The sequence below is a fragment of the Oryctolagus cuniculus genome, chromosome 4 (genome assembly GCF_051225735.1).
Source record: "Oryctolagus cuniculus isolate XC-2025 breed Fujian yellow rabbit chromosome 4, ASM5122573v1, whole genome shotgun sequence".
Lineage (NCBI taxonomy): Eukaryota > Metazoa > Chordata > Mammalia > Lagomorpha > Leporidae > Oryctolagus > Oryctolagus cuniculus.
The window spans coordinates 170,816,885-170,830,822 of record NC_142870.1 but is presented as its reverse complement, the minus strand read 5'-3'; the positions used below and the strand labels follow the sequence as shown (position 1 = coordinate 170,830,822).

The window sequence follows — 13,938 nt, the reverse complement described above, 5'->3', positions numbered from 1 at the left end:
GAAAAAGACAGTTGTACTGCAAAATCACACAACTCACATGCGGTTACATATACAGTGTTCAAACACATGAATTCACACATGCATATGCCCCCCAGAATTTCTTTTTTTTTTTTTTTTGCTTTATTCTGACACAGAGGATGACAGCAGGAAAGTCAGAAGGACTGTAGATAATCTGATCTTCCCTCTTTCTATCAAAGACAATAAATGAGACTGGAAAAGTGAGACATGGGGGCTGGCACTGTGGCACAGTGGGGTAAAGCCCTAGCCTGCAGCCCCAGCGTCCCATATGGGCACCAGTTCCCATCCAGTTCCCTGCTAATGTGCCTGGGAAAGCAATGGGGGATGATCCACTGCACCCATGTGGGAGGCTGGAAGAAGCTGCTGGCTCCTGGCTTTGTATCAGCCCAGCTCTGGCCATTGCAGCCATTAGGAGAGTGAGTGAACCAGTAGATGGAAAATCTCTCTCTCTCTCTTTCTCTCTCTCTCTCTCTCTCTCTCTCTATCTCTTTGTAACTCTGTCCCTCAAATAAATAAAATAAATCTTTTTTAAAAAAATGAGTTGAGGCCTGTAGTACACAGAATGTCCTGGTCAACACTCCTGAGTCACCAAGCTTGACCAAGAGTCCCATTCCTGCCGCTGGCTCTCCCAGCAGGGAGTGTCGGGCCACCCACCCCTGTCAACCCGCCTCCGAGGTCATGCATGGGCTGTTTCCATATGTGCCACTCTCTGGTTCTGGAAGTGTGATCAGTGGAGGGCCCAGGTCAAGGTCAGAAGTGCCAGGGAGTTAATGTCCCGGGAACTGCCATCGACACTGAGGTGTGTCAGGAGCAGATGAGCAAATGCCCAGCTCCTGACCTCCCAGTAGGACAATCTGAGATGTGCTCTGCACAGCTCATCACAAAGTCTCCATCAGGATTGAACCTCAGGCACCCATGACAGTGACCTGTCAATCAATGCACCCATTACTGGCTTGCCCATCCAACTCTTCCTCACTCACTCTGCTGCCTGAGACCACTGCCAGAATGGAACTCTCACCCAAGTCCCCACTTCAGGGCATGCTCGTAGGGAACCGAAAAACCAAAACTACCAACTTTTCCTAATTCTGCGGCCTCTAACCAGGTCTCCACCCCTGACCATCTCTCCCACTGACTCCCCTGGACATTGACACATTGTCCAACCAGATCGAGAAGAAACGATGCCTCCTCTGTGCTGTGCGGATCTATTTATGGTTTGTCTCCCCTCTTTGCCTGCCCTGTTCCTAGAGCATGCTGGGATGAAGCAGGTGTTCGTGAGTGACTGGTGAAGCATCTCGGGCTCTCTGTGTCCTGACATGCACGTCTCTGATTCTTCCAGCTTGATTATGCAGACTTGGACTTGGAGCCTTGAGGAGCTGGTGGGTCTGGGATCCAGAGTCCCACGGGATGCCCATTAGTGGACTCTTGTGAAGTGCTTCGCTATAACCACAGGTACACAGATGGGCCCATGGACAGGTCCCTGGCCTCTATTAGGGTGCTCTGTGCTTCCATGGAGGCATGCACCTGCAAGGACTTTGCTTTGCTCTGTAGCAGAGACCTCGACTGAACTTCACTGCCCCCCTGACACCACTCCTACGAATCTCTGCCTCCTCTAACACCTGTGTGAGTCCTTCTGTCCCTAATGTCCCTGCATCCCTCTACAGAATACATTCCTCCGTGTTCTCAGGATAAGGCTGTCTGGCAGCTGACCTCCCAGACAAGCCACGGCACCTGTTGTGTCAACATGCCCTGTGAGCAGGAAAGGGTTCATGAATGTTTCAGTGGGTGTCTCAACAGCCACGGGTGACAGGAGCCCCAGGCTACTCACTGCAGTGCGAAGTTCTGTCCAAATTACCCTTCAAGTCCACTGCCTGATGCGAGTGACCCTCCCCATGCCTGAGCTCTGGCACTATGTGGTAATGGCCTCCCTACAGAACTCCTTGACAACAGGAAAGATTTGTTCATTCCGGTCCCCACTGCTTGCCATCGTGCCATAAGGCACCTTGGATGTGTGTTGAATACATGAGGGATCAGAGCTGTCCAAACCAGGGGTCTTAAATACTCTGCAGGGACGAGAAACAGTGCTGTACATTCATGCAAAACACTGAGTCTCTGAAGGGTAAAGAAAGGGGTGCTCCTGAAGAGGAAGAAGAGGTTCAGATAGGACAAATTTGAGGGCAAGAAAGGTGCGGCTCACTTGATTGCCACCGTCAGCCCGGGAAGAAGGTGGACGAACAGAATCCAATTAGATGACACAGAGAAGGCGGGAGGGTGGCATCCTCTCTCTGTAGAGCTTGTCTTCCCTTAGTACAAAGAGCAGACCTCTGGACTCAGAGAGAGCTTGACTTACAGAACCTTTTCTGGGGTTGTTCATTAATGACTCTGAAAATGTCACAGCATCGTAGCAAAGAGGTCCTGGAAAATGCTCAGACCTGTCGGCTTCGCTGACTGTTAACCATTCACACCCTGTGCCTTATTTCATGCCTGGTTGAGGCTAGTGAATAATTGAATAAAAGCTCATAGCTACACTAATTAGCTTCAAGATGAAGCTGTAACACTAAGGAGAGGGGTGGATTCTGTTTGTTGACTCATCTTAGAAATTGTTTAGAAAATGCCCTAGCAGATATTAGCAGGAACTTGATTAAGGATAACTCTGGGTAGGGATGTCAACACACGCTCTTAAGTAAACACCATCAAGAAGATGCGCGTCTCAGCCAGGGAGGGGTGCAGACGTTCCAACACATTCAGTGGAACTGACCCTGGCCTGCAGCACACCAAGCTGGTGGCTGGATATGTGACTCATCCCAGATTTGACAACGCTATAGCGTCTTGCCTGGTTGTTATGGAAACCAAATTCATGTGAAGGCTCATCCAAGGTCTTCTCTCCTATGTGAAGCAAGTTCTGTTACCTTCTTCTGTTTCTAGTTCTGCATTTCAAAGTGGGAGGTGGGGCAAGTGGGTGCTTCTGGGTACCCTACATGGATTATTTCAATTAATTTTCACAGCAGCACAAAGTAGTTAGGTAGTATAAATCACAGTTCATTCCAGAGAAGAGAAGGCACTCCAAGTATTTCGGCAGAAAGGGATTTAATACAGATTATTCAATAAAGGTCAGGGGAGGGAAGGTCAGTGAGAATTAATGCTACCTTCGAAGAAATCAGAGATCATTTGGCCCACAGGAAGCCCCTGCCAGTTATCCCATCCATGTGCCATGTTGAAATGAGGCTTTCCAGAAGTGTGCAGGGAAGCCACTGCGACCATCGCATGCACTATACGTCCACATAACTGATCACCGCAGAGGGGAGCAAGGGATTCTCCTCTTCTGTCTCCTAAATCTGCATGAATGCCTCACAGCAAGAGAATCGAAACCAGCACCCTGTGGCCAGGGGGCCTGGAAAACATAGTTTTAAGCCTTCAAGCCCCTACAAAACAAGTAACAAGTTAGAATCCAGAGCGAATATCCAGCACAAGATACCACTATGGTCATCATGTAGCAGGAGACTAAAATAACAAGAAGTTCAATAACTGCCCAAGTTCCCTCTGCTCCTTTGAGATGCAGATGCTTTCTCAGTCCACTTTATGCTATTCTAACTCTGGCCTGCTACTCTGTGACTTATATAGAACAGGAATTTATTTCCCACAGTTCTTGGGACTGGGAAGCCCAAGATTGAAATGTCAGCAGATTGGGTGTCTGCAGAGGATTCAACAGCTCCTGAACACTGCACTGTCCAGAGGGCAGGGGCACCGTTCCTCACATGGCAGAAGTGTGAGGGCAGCCACGCCAGACCTGCAAGCCCTTTTTACAGTGAAATCCATCCATTAGCTACAAAAGAGTCCTGTTACCTAAGCACTTTTCATTAGACCCCATCTCCCTACACTGTTGCACTGGAGATTAAATTTCAGCATGCATTTTGGAAGTGACAAAACATTTAAATCCTAGCAGATGGGATCTAAATAAATCTGGGCCCCTCTGCCTCCAAAAGCCGAGAGAATCAATGAAGTTTTGATTGACATGGAGACTCGGCTTTGTCCACCTGGATCTAGAGCGCACACTTCTGTGTTTGTGTTGCTGCTCATCTATCAGCCCCGCTCACGAGGGAGATAATGAAAGGCAGGTTTCCCTGTCAATCAAGCAAGAGTCTGTTTGATGTTTGCCCCGAGTAATTAAGAGGCGTCTGAAGGCAATAATATTAAATCCTGAAACAAACTTCACATGTAATCAGGGGAACACACGTTAAGACCACAATGAGCTACTTTTTAACATCTAATAGACTAGCAAGCACGAAGGGCTAGTGAGAGTACAGAACTATGCCAGCTATCTGACCCAGCTGGTGGACATGCAAATTGGTGCAACCATGTTGGAAACCTATTTGGCATGACCTGGTAAAGACAAATGCATTCACAATCTATAAGCAAGGAATTCCACTCATAAGAATATCTCTAGGCCAGCGCCGCGGCTCACTAGGCTAATCCTCCGCCTAGCGGCGCCAGCACACCGGGTTCTAGTCCCGGTCGGGGTGCTGGATTCTGTCCCGGTTGCCCCTCTTCCAGGCCAGCTCTCTGCTGTGTCCAGGGAGTGCAGTGGAGGATGGCCCAAGTGCTTGGGCCCTGCACCCCATGGGAGACCAGGAGAAGCACCTGGCTCCTGCCATCGGATCAGTGCGATGCGCTGGCCTCAGCAGCCATTGGAGGGTGAGCCAATGGCAAAAAGGAAGACCTTTCTCTCTGTCTCTCTCTCTCTCTCACTATCCACTCTGCCTGTTAAAAAAAAAAAAGAATATCTCTAAAGAAATTCTTGTTCATTCACCATGAGATGGAGCACAGAAATATTTATAATAAAAGCAGTATTCATAGTAGATTGAAATTTAACAGAAATTATAGCCATTAATGAGATGAATAAATGAATTAGACTATATTCATACAATGGATTATTAAAAAGCAATGGAAATGAATAAACTACAATGAGATTCCAAAATCCCCTGATTCAATACTAGTATTTTCACTGAAAAGGTAAAAAGACACAGAACTAAGTAACCTTCTGTTTAGACTGCAAGCACATGTCATAAAACTATAAAGAAAAACAAGGTAAACAATAATTTTAATGGTTTAATTATTTACTTGTAAGGCAGAGTTACAGACAGAGAGCAGGAAAGACATGTTAGAGAGAGGGGTCATCTATCCACTGGTCCACTCCCAAAAAGGCCACAACTGTAACCGGGCCAATACAAAGCCATGAGGTACAAGCTTCCTCTGGGTTTCACACATGATTACGTGGTTACAGGAGCCCAAGCACTAGGGCCATCCATGCTCCATGGCGTTCCCAGGCCATTAGCCGAGAGCTGGATCAGAAGAGGAGCAGGTGGGAAATGAACTGGTGCTGATGTGGGATGCCAGCACTGCAGGCCCAGGCTTAGCCTGCTGTACCACAGCACCAGCCCAGGTAAATAATAACTAAATGTGGAAAATATGGATGATTTTAGGCAGAGAAAGGAATGTAATAGAACCAGAAAGAGGGTTCAGTGGGGACTTATATGATCTTGATAACAGTCTTCTAAGTGGGATGACGAGTTCAAGGATAGTTTTCTCGTGTTATCATATTTACATGTTATATATGCTCGTCTATGTGTATTTGTCACGTACAACTAGTCAGTATTTTAGTGGAGACTTTCTGTCAGTGTCTGTTCTTCTCCAGCCCCACCCAACAACAGCTTGGTGCTGTGGGTCAGACAACTACAGAACATTCCGTCATTTCAAATGCAGCACGCCCTGACACAATACAAAGTCTAACACAGGCATGTGAAGCCATGTCCAAAAATCCTCCTGCCCACCTCTCACTTGCCAGCTCAAGAGAGTGGATAATAAGTCACACTGGTTAAGAGTATGAACTTTGGGGTCTGGCACTGTGGTGCAGCGGGTTAACACCCTAGCCTGAAGCACCAGCATCCCATATGGGTGCAGGTTCAAGACCCGGCTGCTCCACTTCCAATCCAGCTCTCTGCTATGGCCTGGGAAAGCAGTAGAAGATGGCCCAAGTCCGTGAGCCCCTGCACCCGTGTGGGAGACCCAGGAAAAGCTCCTGGCTCCTGGCTTTGGATTGGTGCAGCTCCAGCTGTTGCAGCCAATAGGGGGATGAACCATCGGATGGAAGACCTCTCTCTCTCTCTCTCTCTCTCTCTCTCTCTCTTTCTCTCTATGTCTCCTCACTCTGTGTAACTCTTTCAAAATAAATTAATTTATAAAAAACTAGTATGAGGAGGAGCCAAGATGGCGGAATAGTGGGGGCTCACACTGATAGTCTGGGAAAAGATAGTTTAATAAAAGTGGAGTTACTGTAGTCTCAGAAAATGGCTCAGGAAAAAATTACAGAGGAAACTCTTCCGGATCTAGTGGATGTGACACGGAGGACCTACAGGGAGAGCAAGGATGCCCATGGCGTAAAGGCCGAGCCGCGGGAGCTGAGCCATGGAAACCAAGCCACGGAAGCCGAGCCGCGGAGTCTGTGCACCAGTGCTGGAAGGGGAGGTGAGACAAAAACCTCGGTAACCCGAGTCATTGGCAGGGAAAGGCAGAAAGAGCCTAGAGGGAATGAGGCTTGAAGCCCCACTGGGGAAAGTTCACCAGGCTGACTGGAAGAGAGAAAAAAAATGAATAAATAAGGGGAACCGGCACAGACACTAGCCGCTCTCTCCACGCACCTTACAAAGCCGAGCAAGACAAAGAGCAGGTGCCATTTTGGACATACTTAAGTGGCACCTGCTATCAGCCAAGAAGAAAAACCTGACTCTAGTGGGGAGAAATAACTGGAGGTTAGAACCTAGTGAAAGTGTGGAGCTAGCGAACTGAGACTGTGAAAATCTGAGGGTGGGCGAGAGAACTCACCAAGTACACAAACTCAGTAACCTTGGCAACCCGGTGAGAGACTGCGGAGAAATTTGAGACCACACTGAGGGCTGCATAGACCCTTTGTGTGGTCCCAGGAGTAAGCAGACAAATACCCACATGGGCCAGATTTCATACATCAACTACCTTCAATTCCACTCAGCTGTGTGGAATTACTTCAATTCTGAGTCAAAGAGAGAGAGAGAGAGAGAACAAACTGGGTGAGTCACCTTTGGCACACCCTTAACCCTGAAGAACCAAACAGAGCTCTCTGGCCACACCCATCACAGCCTCTAAGGATCCATCAAAAGAAGACAGTCCACTTAATCTAGAGTCACAGTATAATGAGAAAAAACACCACAGCAAAGAAACCAAAGAATATCTCCACAATGCCAAACAAACACAGAAACCGAGGTAACAAGAACAAGGAAGACACTATGACCCCCAAATGATAAAGACATCCCAATTCAAGATTATGAACATGACGAGACAGTAGAAATGCAAGATGCTGATTGCAAAAAATTGATAAGAACATTGAGAAGTTCTCAAAAACAAATTCTTGAACTACAGAAATCCTTACTGGACAGGATAGAAAATCTCTCTCGTGAAAATGAAATATTAAGAAGGAATCAAAATGAAATGAAGCAACTAGTAGAATATGAAACTGTGATAGTGATGAGAAATCATAATGAAGTGAAGAATTCCATAGATCAAAAGACAAACACATTAGAGAGCCTTAAAAACAGAATGGGTGAAGCAGAAGAGAGAATACCGGACTTAGAAGACAGAGCACAGGAAAGGATACAGTCAGACCAAAGAAAAGAAGAGGAAATTAGAAATCTAAGAAATACTGTCGGGAATCTACAGGATACTATTAAAAAAAAAAAAAAAACCAACATTCGGGTTCTAGGAGTTCCTGTAGGCATGGAGAGGGAGAAAGGGTTAGAAGGCCTTTTTAGTGAAATACTATCAGGAAATTTCTCAGGTTTGGAGAAGGACAGAGACATCCTAGTACAGGAAGCTCATAGAACCCCTAATAAACATGACCAAAAGAGATCCTCACCACGACACGCTGTAATTAAATTCACCACAGTGAAACATAAACAAAAGATCCTAAAATGTGCAAGAGAGAAATGTCAGATTACTCCCAGAGGATCTCCAACTAGACTCACAGCAGACTTCTCATCAGAAACCCTACAAGCTAGATGGGAATGGCGAGACATAGCCCAAGTACTAAGAGAGAAAAACTGCCAGCCCAGAATATTATATCCTGCAAAGCTCTCATTTGTGAATGAAGGTGAAATAAAGACTTCATAGCAAACAGAAATTGAAAGAATTTGTCGCCACTCATCCAGCCCTGCAAAATATGCATAATGATATGCTACACTCAGAAACACAGAAACACGGTCATCAATATGAAAGAAGGTAAAGGAAGAAAACCTACCAGTAAAAGATCATAGGGCCCGGCGCCACGGCTCAATAGGCTAATCCTCCACCTTGCGGCGCTGGCACACTGGGGTCTAGTCCTGGTCGGGACACCAGATTTTTTCCCGGCTGCCCCACTTCCAGGCCAGCTCTCTGCTGTGGCCAGGGAGTGCAGTGGAGGATGGCCCAAGTGCTTGGGCCCTGCACCCCATGGGAGACCAGGAGAAGCACCTGGCTCCTGCCTTTGGATTAGCGTGGTGCGCCGGCCGCAGCACGCTGGCCGGGGTGGCCATTGGAGGGTGAACCAATGGCAAAGGAATACCTTTCTCTCTGTCTCTCTCTCCCCCGTCCATTCTGCCTGTAAAAAAAAAAAAAAAGCTGAAAGTATATACTAAAAAATATCTTTGGGAAAATAGTAGGGCAAAGTCACTACCTATCAATAGTCACATTGAATGTTAATGGACTTAATTCTCCAGTTAAAAGGCACAGACTGGCAGAATGGATTAAGGAACAAAACCCAACTATTTGCTGCCTACAAGACACATCTTTCCACCAAAGATGCATGCAGACTGAACGTGAAAGTTTGGAAAAAGATATTCCATGCCAACAGAAATGAAAAAAAAGCAGGTGTAGCTATATTAATATCAGACAAAATAAGCTTTAACACAAAATCTGTTAAGAGAGACAAAGAGGGGCACTATATAATGATTAAGGAATCAATTCAACAGGAAGATATAACGATTATCAATGTATATGCACCTAATTACAGGGCACCGGTTTATTTAAAAGGTATGTTAAGGGACTTAAAGGGAGACTTAGATCCCAATACAATAGTACTGGGGGACTTCAATACTCCACTCTCAGAAATAGACAGATCATCCAGACAGAAGAGCAACAAGGAAACAGCAGGTTTAATCAACACTATTGCCCAAATGGATCTAACAGATATCTACAGAACTTTCAATCCTACATTTAAAGATTTTACATTCTTCTCAAGTGTATGGAACTTTCTCTAGGATTGACCACATACTAGGCCATAAAGCAAGTCTCAGCCAATTTAAAAGAATTAGAATCATACCATGTAGCTTCTCATACCACGGTGTAATGAAAGTGGAAATTAGCAATTCAGGAATCCCTAGAGAGTATGCAAACACATGGAGACTGAACAACATGCTCCTAAATGAACACTGTGCCATAGAAGAAATCAAAAGAGAAATCAAAAACTTTCTGGAAGTAAATAAGGATAACAACACAACATATCAAAACTTATGGGATATGGCAATAGCAGTGTTGAGAGGAATGTTTATAGCAATAGGTGCCACATCAAGAAATTGGAAAGGCACCAAATAAATGAGCTTTCAACGCATCTCTAGGATCTAGAAAAATTTCAGCAAACCAGACCCAAATCTAGTAGGAGAAGAGAAATAATTAAAATCAGAGAAGGAATCAACAGGATTGAATCCAAAATAAATTACAAAAAATCAGGCAAGCGAAGAGCTGGTTTTTTGAAAAAATAAACAAAATTGACACTCCATTGGCTCAACTAACTAAAAAAATAAAAGACCCAAATCAATAAAATCAGAGATGAAAAAGGAAATGTATCAACAGACACCACAGAAATAAAAAGAATCATCAGAAATTACTACAAGGACCTGTATGCCAGCAAACAGGGAAATCTATCAGAAATGGATAGATTCCTGGACACATGCAACCTACCTAAATTGAACCAGGAAGACATGGAAAACCTAAACAGACCCATAACTGAGACAGAAATTGAAACAGTAATAAAGGCCCTCCCAACAAAGAAAAGCCCAGGACCAGATGGATTCACTGCTGAATTCTACCAGACATTTAAAGAACTAACTCCAATTCTCCTCAAACTATTCAGAACAAACAAAAAAGATGGAATGCTCCCAAATTCTTTCTATGAAGCCATCATCACCTTAATCCCTAAGCCAGAGAAAGATGCAGCACTGAAAGAAAATTATAGACCAATATCCCTGATGAACATAGACGCAAAAATCCTCAATAAAATTCTGGCCAATAGAATGCAACAACACATCAGAAAGATCATCCACCCAGACCAAGTGGGATTTATCCCTGGTATGCAGGGATGGTTTAATGTGCACAAAACAATCAATGTGATACACCACGTTAACAGACTGCAGAAGAAAAACCATATGATTATCTCAATAGATGCAAATAAAGCATTTGATAAAATTCAACAACATTTCATGATGAAAACTCTAAGCAAACTGGGTTTGGAAGGAACATTCCTCAATACAATCAAAGCAATCTATGAAAAACCCACGGTAAGCATCCTATTGAATGGGGAAAAGTTGGAAGCATTTCCACTGAGATCTGGTACCAGACAGGGATGCCCACTCTCACCACTGCTATTCAACATAGTTCTGGAAGTCTTAGCCAGAGCCATTAGGCAAGAAAAAGAAACTAAAGGGATACAAATTGGGAAAGAAGAAGTCAAACTATCCCTCATTGCAGACAATATGATTCTTTATTTAGAGGATCCAAAGAATTCTACTAAGAGACTATTGGAACTCAAAGAAGAGTTTGGCAAAGTAGCAGGATATAAAATCAATGCACAAAAATCAATAGCCTTTGTATACACAAGCAACGCCATGACTGAGAAAGAACTGCTAAGATCAATCCCATTCACAATAGCTACAAAAACAAACAAACACCTTGGAATAAACTTAACCAAGGATGTTAAAGATCTCTACGATGAGAATTACAAAACCTTAAAGAAAGAAATAGAAGAGGATACCAAAAAATGGAAAAATCTTCCATGCTCATGGATTGGAAGAATCAACATCAAAAAAATGTCCATTCTCCCAAAAGCAATTTATACATTCAATGCGATACCAATCAAGATACCAAAGACATTCTTTTCAGATCTAGAAAAAACGATGCTGAAATTCACATGGAGACGCAGGAGACCTCGAATTGCTAAAGCAATTTTGTACAACAAAAACAAAGTCTGAGGCATTACAATACCAGATTTCAGGACATACTACAGGGCAATTCTAATCAGAACAGCATGGTACTGGTACATAAACAGATGGATAGACCAATGGAACAAAATAGAAACACCAGAAATCAACCCAAACATCTACAGCCAACTTATATTTGATCAAGGATCTAAAACCAATTCCTGGAGCAAGGACAGTCTATTCAATAAATGGTGCTGGGAAAACTGGATTTCCACGTGCAGAAGCATGAAGCAAAACCCCTACCTTACAGCTTACACAAAAATCCACTCAACATGGATTAAAGACCTAAATCTACAACCCGACACCATCAAATTATTGAAGAACACTGGAGAAACCCTTCAAGATATTGGCACAGGCAAAGAGTTTCTGGAAAAGACCCGGGAGGCACAGGCAGTCAAAGCTAAAAATAACTATTGGGATTGCATCAAATTGAGAAGTTTCCGTACTGCAAAAGAAACAGGTGAGTGAAGAGGCAACCGACAGAATGGGAAAAAATATTTGCAAACTATGCAACAGAAAAAGAGTTAATAACCAGAATCTACAAAGAAATCAAGAAACTCCACAACAACAAATCTAACAACCCACTTAAGAGATGGGCCAAGGACCTCAACAGAATTTTTCAAAAGAGGAAATCCAAATGGCCAACAGACACATGAAAAAATGTTCAAAATTACTAGCAATCAGTGAAATGCAAATCAAAACCACAATGAGGTTTCACCTCACCCCGGTTGGAATGGCTCACATTCAGAAATCTACCAATAATAGATGCTGGAGAGGATGTAGGGAAAAAGGGACACTAACCCACTGTTGGTGGGAATGCAAACTGGTCAAGCCACTATGGATGTCAGTCTGGAGATTCCTCAGAAACCTGAATATAACCCTACCATTCAACCCAGCCATCCCACTCCTTGGAATTTACCCAAAGGAAATTAAATTGGCAAACAAAAATAGCTGTCTGCACCTTAATGTTTATTGCAGCTCAATTCACAATAGCTAAGACCTGGAATCAACCTAAATGCCCATCAACAGTAGACTGGATAAAGAAATTATGGGATATGTACTCTATAGAATACTATATAGCAATCAAAAACAATGAAATCCGGTCATTTGCAACAAAATGAAGGAATCTGGAACACATTAGGCTGAGAGATATAAGCCAGTCCCAAAGGGACAAATATCATATGTTCTCCCTGATCGGTGACAACTAACCGAGCACCTAAAAGGAAACCTGTTGAAGTGAAATGGACACTATGAGAAACTTGTTCAGCCCTTGTCCTGACTGTTGATGAACAACTTAATACTTTATCCCTCCTAGTATTTTTTGTTTGTTCTACTTAATACTATTGGTTGAATTCTGTAATTAATACACAGTTATTCTTAAGTGTTGATACTTAACTGAAAAAATGATCCCTGTTAAAATAAGAGTGGGAATAAGAGAGGGAGGAGATGTACAATTTGGGACATGCTCAAGCTGACTTGCCCCAAACGGTAGAGTTAGAAACATACCAGGGGATTCCAATTCAATCCCATCAAGGTGGCATATACCAATGCCATCTCACTAGTTCAAGTGATCAGTTTCTGTTCACAATTGATCATAATGAAAGGACTAAGAGTCAAAGGGATCACACAAACAAGACTAGTGTCTGCTAATACTAACTGATAGAATAAAAAAGGAGAGAACAATCCAACATGGAATTGGGATACACAGCAGACTGTTAGAATGGTGGATGTCCTAAACAGCACTCTGGCCTCAGAATCAGCCCTTAAGGCAGTCGGATCTGGCTGAAGAGCCCATGCGAGTATTTTAGGCATGGAAAGCCAAGACACTCTGGAAAAAAAAAAAAAAAAAAAAGAAAAAAAAAATAAATGAAAGATCTCCGCAAGTGAGATCCCAGTGAAAAGAACAGGTCATCAAAGAAGGAGGTACCTTTCTCTGAAGGGAGGAGAGAACTTCCACATTGACTATGACCTTGTCTAAATATGATCAGAGCCGGTGAACTCAAAAGGCTTCCATAGCCTTGGCAATTCATGACAAGAGCCTAGGGTGATCACTGATGCCATAAACAAGAGTGTCAATTTGTTAAGTCAACAACAGGAGTCACTGTGCACTTACTCCCCATGTGGGATCTCTGTCCTTAATGTGCTGTACATTGTGATTTAATGCTATACCTAGTACTCAAACAGTATTTTTCACTTTGTGTTTCTATGTGGGTGCAAACTGTTGAAATCTTTACTGAATATATACTAAACTGATATTCTGTATATAAAGAGAATTGAAAATGAATCTTGATGTGAATGGAAGGGGAGAGAGAGCGGGAAAGGGGAGGGTTGCGGGTGGGAGGGAAGTTATGGGGGGGGGAGCCATTGTAATCCATAAGCTGTACTTTGGAAATTTATATTCATTAAATAAAAGTTAAAAAAAACTAGTATGAACTTTGGAATTTAGCTGCATGCATTAAATCTAGCTGCATGACATTGGAAACACATAACTCCAGATTTCCAAGCCAGTAAAATGGTACTTATCTCATGGGACTGTATTTATGAAGATGCAATGAGGCAGGTATGTAATACACTTAAAAATATGACTGACACACAATGACTATCACTT

The 13,938-nt window shown here is 43.5% G+C and overlaps 1 long non-coding RNA gene across 2 annotated transcripts in view; it reads right to left on the bottom strand.

Annotated features, from left to right (window-relative positions):
• LOC138849411 (uncharacterized) overlaps positions 1–13,938 on the bottom strand; it is a 410,778-nt gene that overhangs the window by 205,250 nt on the left and 191,590 nt on the right. The window lies entirely within an intron of this gene.